This window comes from Ostrinia nubilalis, chromosome 18, assembly GCF_963855985.1.
Source record: "Ostrinia nubilalis chromosome 18, ilOstNubi1.1, whole genome shotgun sequence".
In the NCBI taxonomy this organism is placed as follows: domain Eukaryota; kingdom Metazoa; phylum Arthropoda; class Insecta; order Lepidoptera; family Crambidae; genus Ostrinia; species Ostrinia nubilalis.
Window position 1 is genome coordinate 10,351,343 of NC_087105.1, and position 13,716 is coordinate 10,365,058.

The 13,716-nt window shown below is 36.8% G+C and overlaps 1 protein-coding gene across 4 annotated transcripts in view; it reads left to right on the plus strand.

Annotated features, from left to right (window-relative positions):
• The window catches only part of LOC135080747 (protein doublesex), a 263,103-nt gene that overhangs the window by 148,360 nt on the left and 101,027 nt on the right, over window positions 1-13,716 (plus strand). The window contains exon 5 of one of the 4 annotated variants that reach the window (XM_063975465.1): window positions 10,136-10,205. The exons of the other annotated variants lie outside the window; for them this stretch is intronic. The gene's annotated coding sequence lies outside the window, so the exon portion shown is untranslated. Of the gene's footprint in view, window positions 1-10,135; window positions 10,206-13,716 lie in introns of those variants that run through there. 4 annotated transcript variants of the gene reach the window in all.

A 13,716-nucleotide genomic window follows, 5' to 3' on the forward strand; every position in this document is an offset into this window, starting at 1 on the left:
TGCTCGGGGATCATTAGGTTCAAAATGTTTGGTTCTAATTAACTAGTTCACATAATAATATTATACCTACTCTACACAATTCTACAATAAAGTTATTGAAGTACGCCATCGGATTGCCAATCTTATTAGAACAGTATTTCTCCTCCATACATTGTAGGCGGAATTATGTATTACTAACATCGTTTATTTATTCTAACAGATAAATTTATCCATCAATGCACGGACAAAACGGCTGACTAATAAGACGTTGTTTGATATCTCTCCATACGAATAAGAATGTGATTAGGAAAGTCACTTTTACATGGTCTATTCTACCATTTTTGAGAGCTTTCTGCCATGACTTCTTTTGTAGTTAGATAGTTCACAGTTCCTGAAATGCCTTTATGACAATTTTTCAATTTGTGTTATTTCAAGTCCCTAAGTGTACACCGCCTCTGAACGTTTATTTAGAATTATTTTTCTATCAATATGCAGTCACTATGCACTTTTACTTATTTGAACTTAACCAACTAATAAATATAATTTTTATATGATTTCTAATGTTTACTTCTATTAGTATCTCTTTTGAAGAATCTGCAAACTCCAAGTGCTCCTGTCTAATGATCTCTGCCATCTATCCATCAACGTTAATTCGAATTACCCTGCAGATGAGCTTGTAAGATTAATGGTGCATCATCATGGAGCCACGCCACATTAGATTGGTCCCATTTGTCCGCCTGTCCTCGACGACTCTTATAAAGCACGGCCAACGAAAATACCAAATGTAAACAAACCCAACGTCATGGTCATTTGGAATAGCAAGGGTGCATTAACTTTTTAATAGTTAGATTACATATTGTTGTAGGTAGAAAATAAGGATTTTTAAAAAAAATATCTGGAAAACCACAAAAATAATAATACAGCTTTGTGGCGAGCTGTTGGTGAGTAGCGAACTAGCGACACCACGGGGCCAGTTGTTAATCCGAGTGCTCCCGATATCAGTCAAGAATCAAGACCCTTGTCTTCGGCTTGCCGGAGTGGAATCCGAGAGGGTCTGCAGGACTTTCACCTCTGGCTTGCCTTAACCGGCTGGCCAGAGTGGAGTCGCTAGAGCTATATGCTCCATGGGTGGAAGTGTTAAAGGGCATAACGCCGCGAGTAACTTCGGAGAAAGCGCAGCACACCTCTCTACCCCCTGAGCTGGCAGACGCCAATGTTGCCCCTCAGTCCGGTCTATACAACTCATGACGCCAGGGGGAGCCCATTTAGCCGCCTGCCATTTTTTCAGTCAGGGTCTATGAACCAGGCAGGTGTCCCGTAGTCTCCATTCATAGCCCAGTAACCAGTCCCTCCATCCTTCATCCATAACCCTAGTCCATTCTTCAATAACTGATATAGCTCTTGTGCTCCTCCTTGGATCTGTATCCCCACGCAATCCTTATAAAGGACCGGGCCACTTTTGACCCGTGAGCTCCAAAGCGTACAAAATAATAATAATAATAATACAATCTTTATTCGGAACGGGACAAGAGGTTTTATTGATTTTTGTTTTTGTTATAATTTGAATTCTTGTATAATGTAGATTTAAATTAAATACAGATAATAATAATAACAATTTTCTGCCTCACAATGTGCCCGTTGTATGTTAACAGGCCCTTTTTCATAGATACTTAAATATATCGGAATACTCAAATAAGAACCGACAAGTAACAGATTAGCCCTCGTATATACAATAATGTATACTAAACTGGACGTCCGTATTTTGACGAACCCTAACTTTGACATATTTTGGCGGGAGAATGAGACATTACGGCCAATACATAAGATGGAAGAGACAGAATAGATTGATTCGACAGTCGTATCGACCTTTTAAATCGCTCGATACCTCTGGGCTCAAAGGTCGTAAAGGACAAAATACCGAAAATGAGTTTTTTATACAGTTGTACTCAGAATTTAATTCTCTATCGATCTGTATATTTAGTTTGTCGAAATTCTCAAAAAAAGTGCCTTTACGACCCATCATATTTTATAAGCTAAACAGAATTCATCGTGAAAATTGGGATGTAAATACCATTTGATTTTTTAGTACAGTTAGCATGGTAGTAAAGAACAAGTAAACACAAATTTTTGGGCGTATAATGTACATGTAGTATAATCTATTGTCCTATACAACCCAAATTTTCATACCAAAGTCTAAATAATTTGTCCTTTACGCCCTTAGATTATCTAAACAAATATTTTAAAAATCTACAAAGAGAGGATATTAAAACAGCTGAGTAGGTAAATTTTATAGACGTTTCTTATTGTATTTAAGTATGTGCGTTTAGAACAAACGAAAGAACTAAAAAATAATCAAAAATATGTAATAAAACTATTTTAGAGTGTAACGATTATGTGATTTATACATTAGAAAATGATGACATCTATCCACATCGGGTAAAGTAATGATGCTTTTTATTATTTCTCATATTTGACGAAATTAGGTATTTGTCAGGTAAAAGATAATTAAAAGATGATTTAACAAAATGAAAACATGCTATAAAATTACGTATTACCTACCTAATTAAGTTAGGATAGTCATCATACAATTTTGAAAAATGAAAAAGCTAGATGAGGAAAAGAAGTCACCTTACTGTAGTACCATAAGGTGTCATTATTACACGACTGCAGAAGGAGGGTTATGTTTTTTCGAGTGTATGTATGTTTTGTATGCATAAATCACACAAATGCTACGCTTTACAATTGTTTTTAATCATTTCCTAGTAATTTTGACTAACGTTCTTTTGAGTTTTGACTGTAACAATTATAATAAATAAGTCTAGTTTCTAAAGTTATTTGGATCAGCTAATAAAGTATAACTAGTAGGAAAAATATTTACGCTTAACATGGGAAAATATGTACTATAGTGTCAGTTGAGATTTAATGAACTAAAAAGCGTGAATGCACTTTTTTTCGAAGTTATATTTTTATATTAAAATTAATTGGCTTTTAAAAACTGTATTATGTAAGAGTAAAGTAAGTGGATATACTTTACTGGAATGAAAAAGTTCCTACTTGTAATCTTACTTACCTAACATTTCTACTTTTGTACCAAGTACAATGACATAATTTCAAGCTATTATGAATAACAATGTTTAATTTATTTAGAATTTAGAATAATCATGGTTTGGTTTTCGTTTGTCCTTAATAATTCTATCCTATCTGCAGTATCATAAGGTCAACTGGTTGACAGACTGCCCTATAGAATCAAGTCCGCCATTTGTAGTTTTTCGAAACAATAATAATGATTACTAAATAAATAAATAAAATTAAATTGATTTCGGCTTTTCGTGTAAAGTAGACATTATTATGAAGTTTTATTTAAAAACGTCATAATATTTATTTTCTAAAATCGCTCTTATATCGGAAATGGTATCTTCTAGTTCGAAGATATCAAAACTTCTGCTTGCTTAAATAATAGTTTCATAAATTGTGTGCATTAAATTTTGAAGCCACGAGAAATCATTTGATATTTTCATTTAAAATACTATAATTCATTAAAAATATGTGAAGAAATGTTATATTACATATCAAATACCATAAAACATTAAATATTTAAGCTAAATTATCAATTTGCCCTTGCATAATACCTTACCTGGGTGTTCCGTTACGACCTATGAAAACCTATAAAACTCTGTAAATTGTCCTTTATTACCTTGATTTTGTAGTTTTGTAAAATAAAAATAGACTTACGCCCTGAGTAACTTGCCTAGGACGAATATTTGAGGGGTGTAAAGGTCTTTTTATTGTAATTTTGAGGGCGTAAAGGAAATCTATCTCAGTAAATACTGCCCTAGTGAAGTTTTTCAATACTTCATCGGAAAATGCTGTGAATTCTAAGCACTTTCTTCTTAGGTCATATTTTAATAGCTCAAAAAACAAAAAAGTTATTGTCGAATAAAAAAATAAAAAATCGTTTTTTGCTTCTCCTGAAAAGTCGTACTTTGTCCTTTACGACCTTTGAGCCCAGAGGTATCGCGCTGCTAGTTGGCGGTACTTTAGGTTATGGCTATACAATTTATAGACCAGCAGTCACGGGCTGGTACTATATGTATTGCTGATTAATTAAAATGTTGGTCCAGAAGTGTTGGAGAATAACAGTACCGGTTACAGGAAGTACAGGACTTTTAGTGTTGAAGCGAGCAATGTTTGTGCACGTTGTGTTTGTTTCCAATTTGGTGTGGACGTTCAAGTCCGGGTTAAACATGTTATTAGTATAAGCTGATTGCGGTATTTGTATAGATTTACTTATCATCATCATTTCAGCCTACATAGGACTTGCCAATGATTTCTAGATCAACCGTTTGGTAGCACCTTCCTGTGAGGTGAGACCTACCGTTAAAACCTTTTTAGTTTTCTCAAGCTTTTCCAAAAGCCCAAGTTCAGCCTAATGGTTCAGCCCAAGATCTTATATTGAGATTAGAGATGAAACGGATAGTTGTTTGGCCGGATACCGGATACCGGATATCCGGCCAGCTGCTAGGCCGGATAGCCGGATATCCGGCGGCCGGATAGTTGGCCCATTGTCTCGTTGCATGTCGTGACGAGTTTAGCGCCGCACAGGTGCTTCGAACGCAATCAGTGGGTCTATTAGTAGACTAGACTAGTTACACTTTTCGAAAATCTAATCCAGTCCGAATAGAATGTCAGATTTTGCCACTTGTCTAGGGGGCAGATTAATTCGGGCGATTTCGGTTGCTATCGTGAGTGTGTGATTGAATAGCGAAAATTAAATTATTTTACTTGTTGCGTAATCTGACTGAACTGCATGCAGCATGCATCATGTCATCAGACCATCAGTGAAAAAAAGATCGCCATTTTTATTTGGAAACATTTCGACATTAACAGATATTTACTATTTATGTACTCGTCATTAGAGTGAATAGCCCAAAAAGAGAAATTAGTTTTTTGAAAGGCCTTAATATGGCTTTTATAACTTTTGGACTTTAAATAAAAGCCGTCATTATTAAAGCCATTTTTATTGATATTTACCTCAAAGATTAATGTATTTCATTTTATTAATAGGAAATTGTCATAGTTTTTTAATATCCGGTATCCGGCCGGATAGTGAGTTACTATCCGGTATCCGGCCGGATAGTTACCGGATATCCGTTTCATCTCTAATTGAGATGTTATCAACCTGCCTCTTCTGTGTTATGATTGTCTAAAGCCATGTTTACTAAAGATATTCTGAAATTAGGACACGAAAACTCAAAAGAAGATAACTCAGTGCCTTATCAGTTAACTACTATCACTTTCAAACAATCAAAAGTCTTCAGATAGGTAACTGAAATAAATATCAAGCACAACTTTGGAACACATGTTAATGGATATTGTTATGTTTAAATGCTTTTACAAGTGCTCTTGTTAGATGATGAATTATTGGGGTATCTAACATACAATTATTGCGCATTACCTTACTCAAAGAAAGTAGGTAATTAATAAATATTATACAGACAAAACTGCTGAAACTTGTGATGTTAATAATGAACATAGATCTTGTTTATTCGCCTGATTAAACTTTAAATGTCACCGATGGATATTACCTACTTTGAATGTTAAACATTATATATTTTATTTATTTCAATTAAATAGCATCAAAGCTAAGCTCAATATAAAGCTAGGTTGAGTCTCTTTTTTTTATTTGGCATTTTGAATTTCAGAGAGAGCGCGGCGCTATCGTACGCATTGCTCTCTCCTACGTGATTTAGAATTTTAATTGTTGAAAGATTTTAGGTTGCTAATTATGTTTTCAATGTGGGTGGTAAATGTTGTTATGGAATCTTGCTTGGTTATAACGTATCTAGGATCGGCGAAATGAAACAATGTGTTGTTCTTGTAAAGTAGTGATATTTTCAACAATATTCTTCGGCCGTTTGGTGTAGTGGTTTAGAACGGACTACTATGCCGAGAGGGCAGAAATTGAAATGATGAATTTTAATTTCTGTGACGGGTCTGGGTGTTACTATGTATAATATGTATGTATTTAAAAAAAAGTATATAAGTAGTATATCCGTTAAGCTAGCACCCATAACACAAGCATATTAATTGCTTACTTTGGGGATAGATGGCGCTGTGTGAGATTGTCCAAAGATGTTTAAAGATGTTTATTCTGTTCACATTACTCTAGCGATCGACGGAGATCGAAGTACGAGGGTCACTACTATCTAGGCTGATGCAAATATTAGCGTCTCTCACATAATCGGAGGGCTAATGCTAAGACTTCAAAAGCAAGCTGCTTGCACTATTAAATTAATTATTAATATCTGAAACGTGTGCGGTGCCGATTAAACCTGCTAATATACCATGAAACCAAACCGTGACCGAAGCGATTTCATTTTCAAATTCGACAGAAAAAAGAAAGAGCTTGAAATTTGGTACGTGGTATCATTGATAACCCCTGAAGAAGGATGCGGTGTAATTTGAATTGACAGCCGCTGTCAACGGAACCCTGACGAGTTGTCGAATGCTGTCATTTACTTTAAAAGTTGGCAGTAAGTTAAGTCAAGTCAAATTATTGTGAGTGGTTTAACTTGCAAAAGAAAGACGCTTTTGAATTTTTATTGAATTAACTACACCGCAAAACTAAAGTTTTAAGTGGCCAATTTGTTTATCTACATTAATCGTGTTTATTAACTGATCATTGATAACGCAATCAATCACTCTCAGCACATATTTAACTGAGAGTAGGTAAATTAATTATTCTTACACCTGTATTCACAAACGATGCTTGCTTAAGTGAAGCAGCAAATCGAACGCACAGTGTTGAATAGAGTTCTGTGATTGGTTCATGTGTCAGCATGTGCGTTCATGCGCACTGTGAGACCTCATAGTAATGTTTGGGAATTTGACACATTAACGCTCGCAGTTAATCTGTCTAATTGCCAATGATAGAAAATAGCTCACGGAACAGCTTTGCAGGTTATTTACTGGAGAATGACTGGAGAATTTAAACTAATTAAATTAGGTTTCATCATATTCAATGACTTGTCCGACTAGGGTTGCCAGGTCCAAAATCACAAAAGCCGGACTTTGTGTTTCATTTGGCCGGACATTTTACCCTAAAAGCCGGACATGTGACGAGGGGGGGGGGGGGGGGGGGGCAATTAGTGTCAGCTCATGAGTGAGTACTATCATCATCGGTTGCTAAACCAACATCCGTGATGTGTGCGCTTCATATGATTCTGTGGCTCGACTTTCGCCTGGCGTGGCAACCAAATAAAAAGCCTAACAAAAGCCGGACAGGCCGGACAAGGCAATATTTGACCAGACAAGACCCTAAAAAGCCAAACATGTCCGGCTAAAGCCGGACGCCTGGCAACCCTATGTCCGACGCAATGAGTCCAGATTGTTTTTCAGCAGTCTTTTAAGTCATGTACAAATCTTCACGTAGTAAGATATAATTGGCGGCCATGTTTATAAAAACAAGCGCGATTGTTAAATTCCACTTGAGGGTCTTGATGGCAAAAACAAGATGGATCCGAAATTCCCAACCAGTCTCTGATTTGGTTTAAAGTGCTGTTCGTAGAGTCACTTAAAACTTATCGATTCTTTCTAAAGTTAAATTCGATTTTAAAGCAATTGAAGATGGTAGATATCATTAAGCATATTAGCCTCAGCGAGCATAAGCTGCTGACATAATACTGGCCTTCAAATCTCCATCATTCTCTCTAATAGACTGCCCGACTATCATGATGTCAGGTCATGTGGTTGAACCCCTCATAACCTACCCAGTCCCCGCAGGGTAGGTATGCGATTCAACGCATTTTTCCCCGTAAAAAAAATGGTATTACAAATATTAATAATAGGAACATCACTACATATCGATTAACCGGATATTGCACTACCGATTTATTCAAGCTATCGATTCACCAGCAACACTGTTTCCGATCGTGCAACTTTTTCACCGTAAATCCTCTTTAACTTCTATTTCGTCCGAGACGAAGTGTCTTAATTAACTGAATCGAATGATTATTCTCATTGTTACGATACGACTGTAGAGGGACGTGTGATTCATCACGCCAGGATTCATGATGCTTGTGGAAATATTCAGGTTATAGAGCAGTGATTAAAGTGCCATTTTCTACACGTAAATAGCGATTTTCTTGTCAAAATTACTCAAAAAGTCAGGTTTAAGGATTTATTTCTAAAAAAAAATTTTACATTTCACTTAAAATGAGAAACAAGGTATTTAAATTATTTACAAAATAAATGTAGGTAGATCTTAAGCTAAGGGCGCACGCTTTCAATTGTTCACCAAAAACAAGACACTGGTCGGTAGACGTGAAAAAACAAGACACATTGACCTTATTAAGTATCACTTTTTGACTCAGGTGTAGAAGGCAATCACTTGCCATCAAGACCGTTATGCGGACCTTTGAGGATGTGGAACTTTAATATCTTTTTGAAAAACGGAAAAGACTGAATTTCTTTGATGTTTTTGGGTAGCTTATTATATTGCTGAGCTCCTTCAAAAAAACATGCGATTTTTGGTTTTACAAAGGTAATACGATAGAGAATAATACAAAGTAATAAAAACTGCCAGTTATAGGGGCATTTTTTGGAGAAATTTATCAAATAACCAAAAATACACGAATTTAAAAGCAGATCTTTTTCGAAAAGTATTAATTTTTATTATTTGTTGGCCTTTTTTGTGTATTTTTTAGTATCGCCTGTTATTTAGCATTATTATTGTTTTTATTTTATCAGGATGTACCGCTTAGTTTAAAAGTTATTACGTTTTGATTACAACAAGTAATTGGGAGAAAAAAAATCTATAAAAAATTTAAAAAATTAAAAAAAAAATTAACCTCTTTTTTGTCTATAAAAATAGGTCTAGTTTCATCTATTTTCATATGTACACTTTAACGTGACTCACACTGTAGAACTTAGGTAGGTAGCGACTTAGCTCTTACGGTCGCTACAAATAGGATTTAGTTAGCCATTTTTCTATTCTAGGCAATATGTCTCAGCATATCAGTGGTTTTACGGCACACTTTATAGATTGCCTGTCGCTTTATGAGATATAAACAGTAATAGTGCATTAAAAATGTAAGTACCATTAAATTAGTACCAGATATCGTACGTACGTTTCTTTAGAGCTTTCGAGCTTGTTCAGAAAACGAAGTAAGCACATAAATGCTTTATTGGCACTACACGTTTTCACTTGACGTTATATTTAGTATACCTGCAAGATATGGGTATCTTAATGTATCTTTTGTACGATAGAATTAAGAGCAGAATTGCAGCGCCGCACCGCAAACATTTCGCTCGTGGCTCGTGGCATTCGTGGGCACTGGGCACAGATATTTCTATGTAAGACGACGCACCGATACCGCTCCGGCATCGCATCGCCGCCGTAACGCATCGTGTGCTTTGGCTCTAAGGGATTGTTAATTGTTACCAAGAACAACAATACAAAAAATCATAAAACAGTCGAAACATACGAAGAAACACTAGAAGCACGATTCAAGGAAGCGAAGAGTCCATCGCATGCGAGATAGTGGCGAGTATTATTTTTGTTTTACTAAATTTTGCGAAAGTGCTAGCACAGTTTGCAGAAGCGAAATTCGATGAGCGAATATAGTGAGGGTTGCTAACACATAAACGGGCTGGCATTGGTTTGGTAGTAGGTATTTGGTAAAAACAAAGCCGACAAAAATTTACTTGTTCGACTTCATTTTAATTAGTGCTAATCGGGTATTTCAATAGAGTTGCTATATCAGCAAAGGCAAAATTATTTGAGCAGCAATGATGATCCTAAGCAGCATATTGCAGCATGAGTAACGTAAATGCGTAATGTAGCAAGCATATTGTGTACTAAGATGTCCACCTAGCGGATTTTCTGTCTCTTACCCAGCTGTTCTAATTCATGCCATTCCGCTTATCTGTACAACCTGAACACCAAATAATAGTGGGGCAATTAGTTAAAGAATAGTGGACTAGTTGCTGGCGCTTGTAGCCAAAGAACAGTGGTCATAGCTAGCGCGAGTACAACTCAATACCAAAGTGGGTCACATCGCTGATCCGTGTATAACCCTACCGAACAGTGGGTCAAATGGCTGATGCGTGTACCATGCTCAATACCAAACAGTGGGTGATATCGGGCATGTTTCAGCCCACTGGGTGGTGCACCAGTGGCGGCTGTACGAGCGGTCGCTGTGCTCGCTGCTGGAGCTGCAGGCGCGCAAGGGCTCCTCGTACTCCATGTGCTGCTCGCCGCGGTACGTGCTCGCGCCCGAGTACGCGCCGCACGTCCTGCCGCTGCCGCTCACGACGCGCCCGTCACCGCCGCCCGCGCACTTGTAGCGGCGCGACCCGCCGCCTGGCCAGGTATGCATAGTGGCCAATGCTCATTTTTTCGTCTTTTTTGATTATGTTGGCAATACACGTCGAAGTCGACTTGATTTGTGCCATTTTCAAGTTTAACGGTTCGGTCAACCCAACGCGATCACACCGCAATCAGCCGGCGTGCAGCGATGGCGACCAAACCTAACTGCATTAATCGCCATCGCTGCACGCCGGCTGATCGCGTGAAATCGCGTTGGTTTGGCCGAACCTTAAGTGAATTTTATACCTTGATTTTTTAGAATCCAGCAGAGATGTAAACAAACACTTTCATACACAATTACACCATAATCACTTACGTGTTCATAATATCATACACATTATTTAACAAGCCCATGAAACCAACTTTATTTTCACGTTTATACAAGTTTGAAATCAATCTTCGAAACAAATTATTTTAGCAAAATACGTGGACGATGAAAATTTGTGAGACTTGTCAAATTGACTTGACGTTTAAAATCATGTGTTATCTCCATATTGTCTATGACTTGTCTCTGACACATCAGTGCTGTAACCTGTGAGTCATAGACAATAATCTGTAAATTTAATCGATATTATTTTAAGTATTCACTTATTCCGATTACTATAGTCTATCCAATATAGCTTGATTAGAATGACAGCTGCCATCAAAAGTAACGACATAACTTTGTAGCAGCGATCAATGAGAGCTAAATATTGGCGGACGTGAAATAATTCACGTCTGACCTACAAACAATATTTTCGACGACAGTGCTTTAGGGGTTGCAAGTCCCGGTACTAAGGAGTGTTACTGAATTCCCGGTACCAGGTCTAAGCCAGTACCGGGAAAACCGGGAAATTCGGGAATTTCGGTACCCATGTGAATGGTTATTATTTATTAAAACAAATTACCTAATTTGTACGTAATTTTAATAAAAATGTAAATAGGTTAACAAAAATAAATTAAACTTTTTCTGTTCAGTTCAATTGGTTTGTTACCTTAATAATAAATCAGTCCAAACAGTTACACAACACGACAAAACTAGTTATAAATGCCTATTAAAAATCATAACCGCCATATTCATAAAAAGCAACAATCGCCGACGAAAAATCAACGGTGTGCGCCTACTCTTAGGGACAAAACATAAATAATAATTAACTAAATTAGGATTATAAAAAAACACGCTGTTGAAAGAAATAATAAGTAGTATCTAAGTACAATCAGCTAAAACAATCAGTCTTAAAAGGATAGTACCTAATGAATTAGGAACATTATTAATATTTTTTCATTTGTTGATAGTGTGTACGTAAAAATATGATGGCATCTAGTCAAAAAATTGTTATTAAAAATAAATTATTGAAGTCCCGAAAGTACCGAAAGTCCCGGGAATTGCATCGTCAGTACCGAAACTAGATAAAGGATTAGATTATCGGGAATTCCCGGGAAAAATGAGTACCGGGATTTCCCGGGAGCAAACCCTACGTGCTTCCAATAAAAATGTTAATTTCGTGTAAATGCAGCGTTAAATTACACCAATAAGTAGTAATTCGAAAACATAAAAATCAAGCTAGATTATTTACGACGTCTCTACAAGGTTATCTCGAGTTACAAAAATGTTAGTGATGGGACATATCGACAAATGTCATATTAAAATTAAAACTATTTTTTTTACATATTTAAGTCAAGTTATACGTTTTTCTAAATGTTCACTGTTAAAAACCAAAAAACATTTCATTCCTAAATAAGCAAACATCGGAAATCAATCAAAGGTAATTTTTTGGGTATTCATAGCTATGAATACCCAAAAAATTACCGGTGATTGATTGTCGCTCTAGAAGAGATGTCCACCACTCTAGCGAGAGGAAAAATCCACTGAAGAACACTGATGATGATGACTACGACTTAGGTAGTACACCCTTGACATACATTTTAAATTTTACTGTCTTTAAATATAAATTTTAATTGTCATTTTTATGAATAAAGATATGAAGAAAAATTGGGTGCATTTTTTTATATAATTTTTTCGAAATTTTATCGATACATCTATGTGAACCGTACGAAACATACCCAGCACTAGTCACATTCGTTTGAAGCTGTCATTCTAATCAAGCTATATTGGATAGACTATAATTAATTTTAAATAAAAAATATACGATACTTTGTTTAGTTTTCCAGCGATAACTTCGACAATATTGGAGATAACGTAAAATTATTTTTCTACTTTTAGTGTATACTTTTTCGGAGTCAGTTTAATTTTTAGTCGGTTTTATTTAAACGAAATTATTTTACTTTTTTATGCAGTTATGCTTACGTTTTGTTCCATTGCTTATTTTCCTATACATATAAGTAAATAAAATAAAAGAAAATAAAAATATTCTTTAATGAGGGTTTTCGCGATTGAAAAATCCGCCAGATGGCAATCGTAGACGCGAGGTCCAAATGCTGCGTGATTGGTGGATTTTGACATATCTGTCAATGTCATGTCAAAAATAACCAATCATGCAGCATTTTGACCTCGCGTCTACGTATTGCCATCTGGTGGATTTTTCAATCGCGAAAACCCTCATTGATAGCATCTTAAATTACCTCCCTAGCGGAATAGAGCAACAAAGAACTGAGCGAGCGAGATGTCACTAGTAGCAACACTGTCAAACAGAACTTTTTGCAACTTTTTGAAGTTTAATAACTTTACGGATATCATTGATTGTTTTACTGTCCAGTGTGTTTTTTGATTACATCTGTGCATACAGTTTTTTACCTGTTCTCGAAAATTTCCAGTTCACATTCAATGTTGCGACTTTGTTGCATATTTTTAGTATTTTGACGATCACCCGGCGATGATACGCAAGTACTACAATAATTTCACTTCGCGATTAACGAGAGGTTTTGTCGCATCACTAGTTCACAGACCAAAAATATTTTTATGTCAGTTGGCCATTTTTGATGACATTTCTGCTGATTTCTAAAAAATTAGACTGTACCTACTGTGGCTGCCACTCTTCCTTGCACCCTCCTGAACGAATAAGTTGCCTAGCCGTATGCTTTTTTTTAAGGGGAAAAAATGCGTTGAATCGCATACCTACCCTGCGGGGACAGGGTAGGTTATGTGGGGCTCACCAAGTCAGAAGGACGCATACCCACTAAAAAGACCCCGGTGCTCCGTCACTCGCCATAAGTGGGAGGAGACTGTGGGTTTCCGGACAAAGCCTTCTCTACCACAGCCCCTCCCGGCGATTGCCCGCCTACACGGCGGACGGGGGGCGACAGGAACAGCTGGAAGCACACAGCGGTTCCCGTCCGACGGTGGTGGTGACCTGTACAATGCAGGCGGGGGCGTCCCCACGCCTCCGGCCCGCTGGCCATCACCGAGGAGAGGAAACTAGAGGCGATCA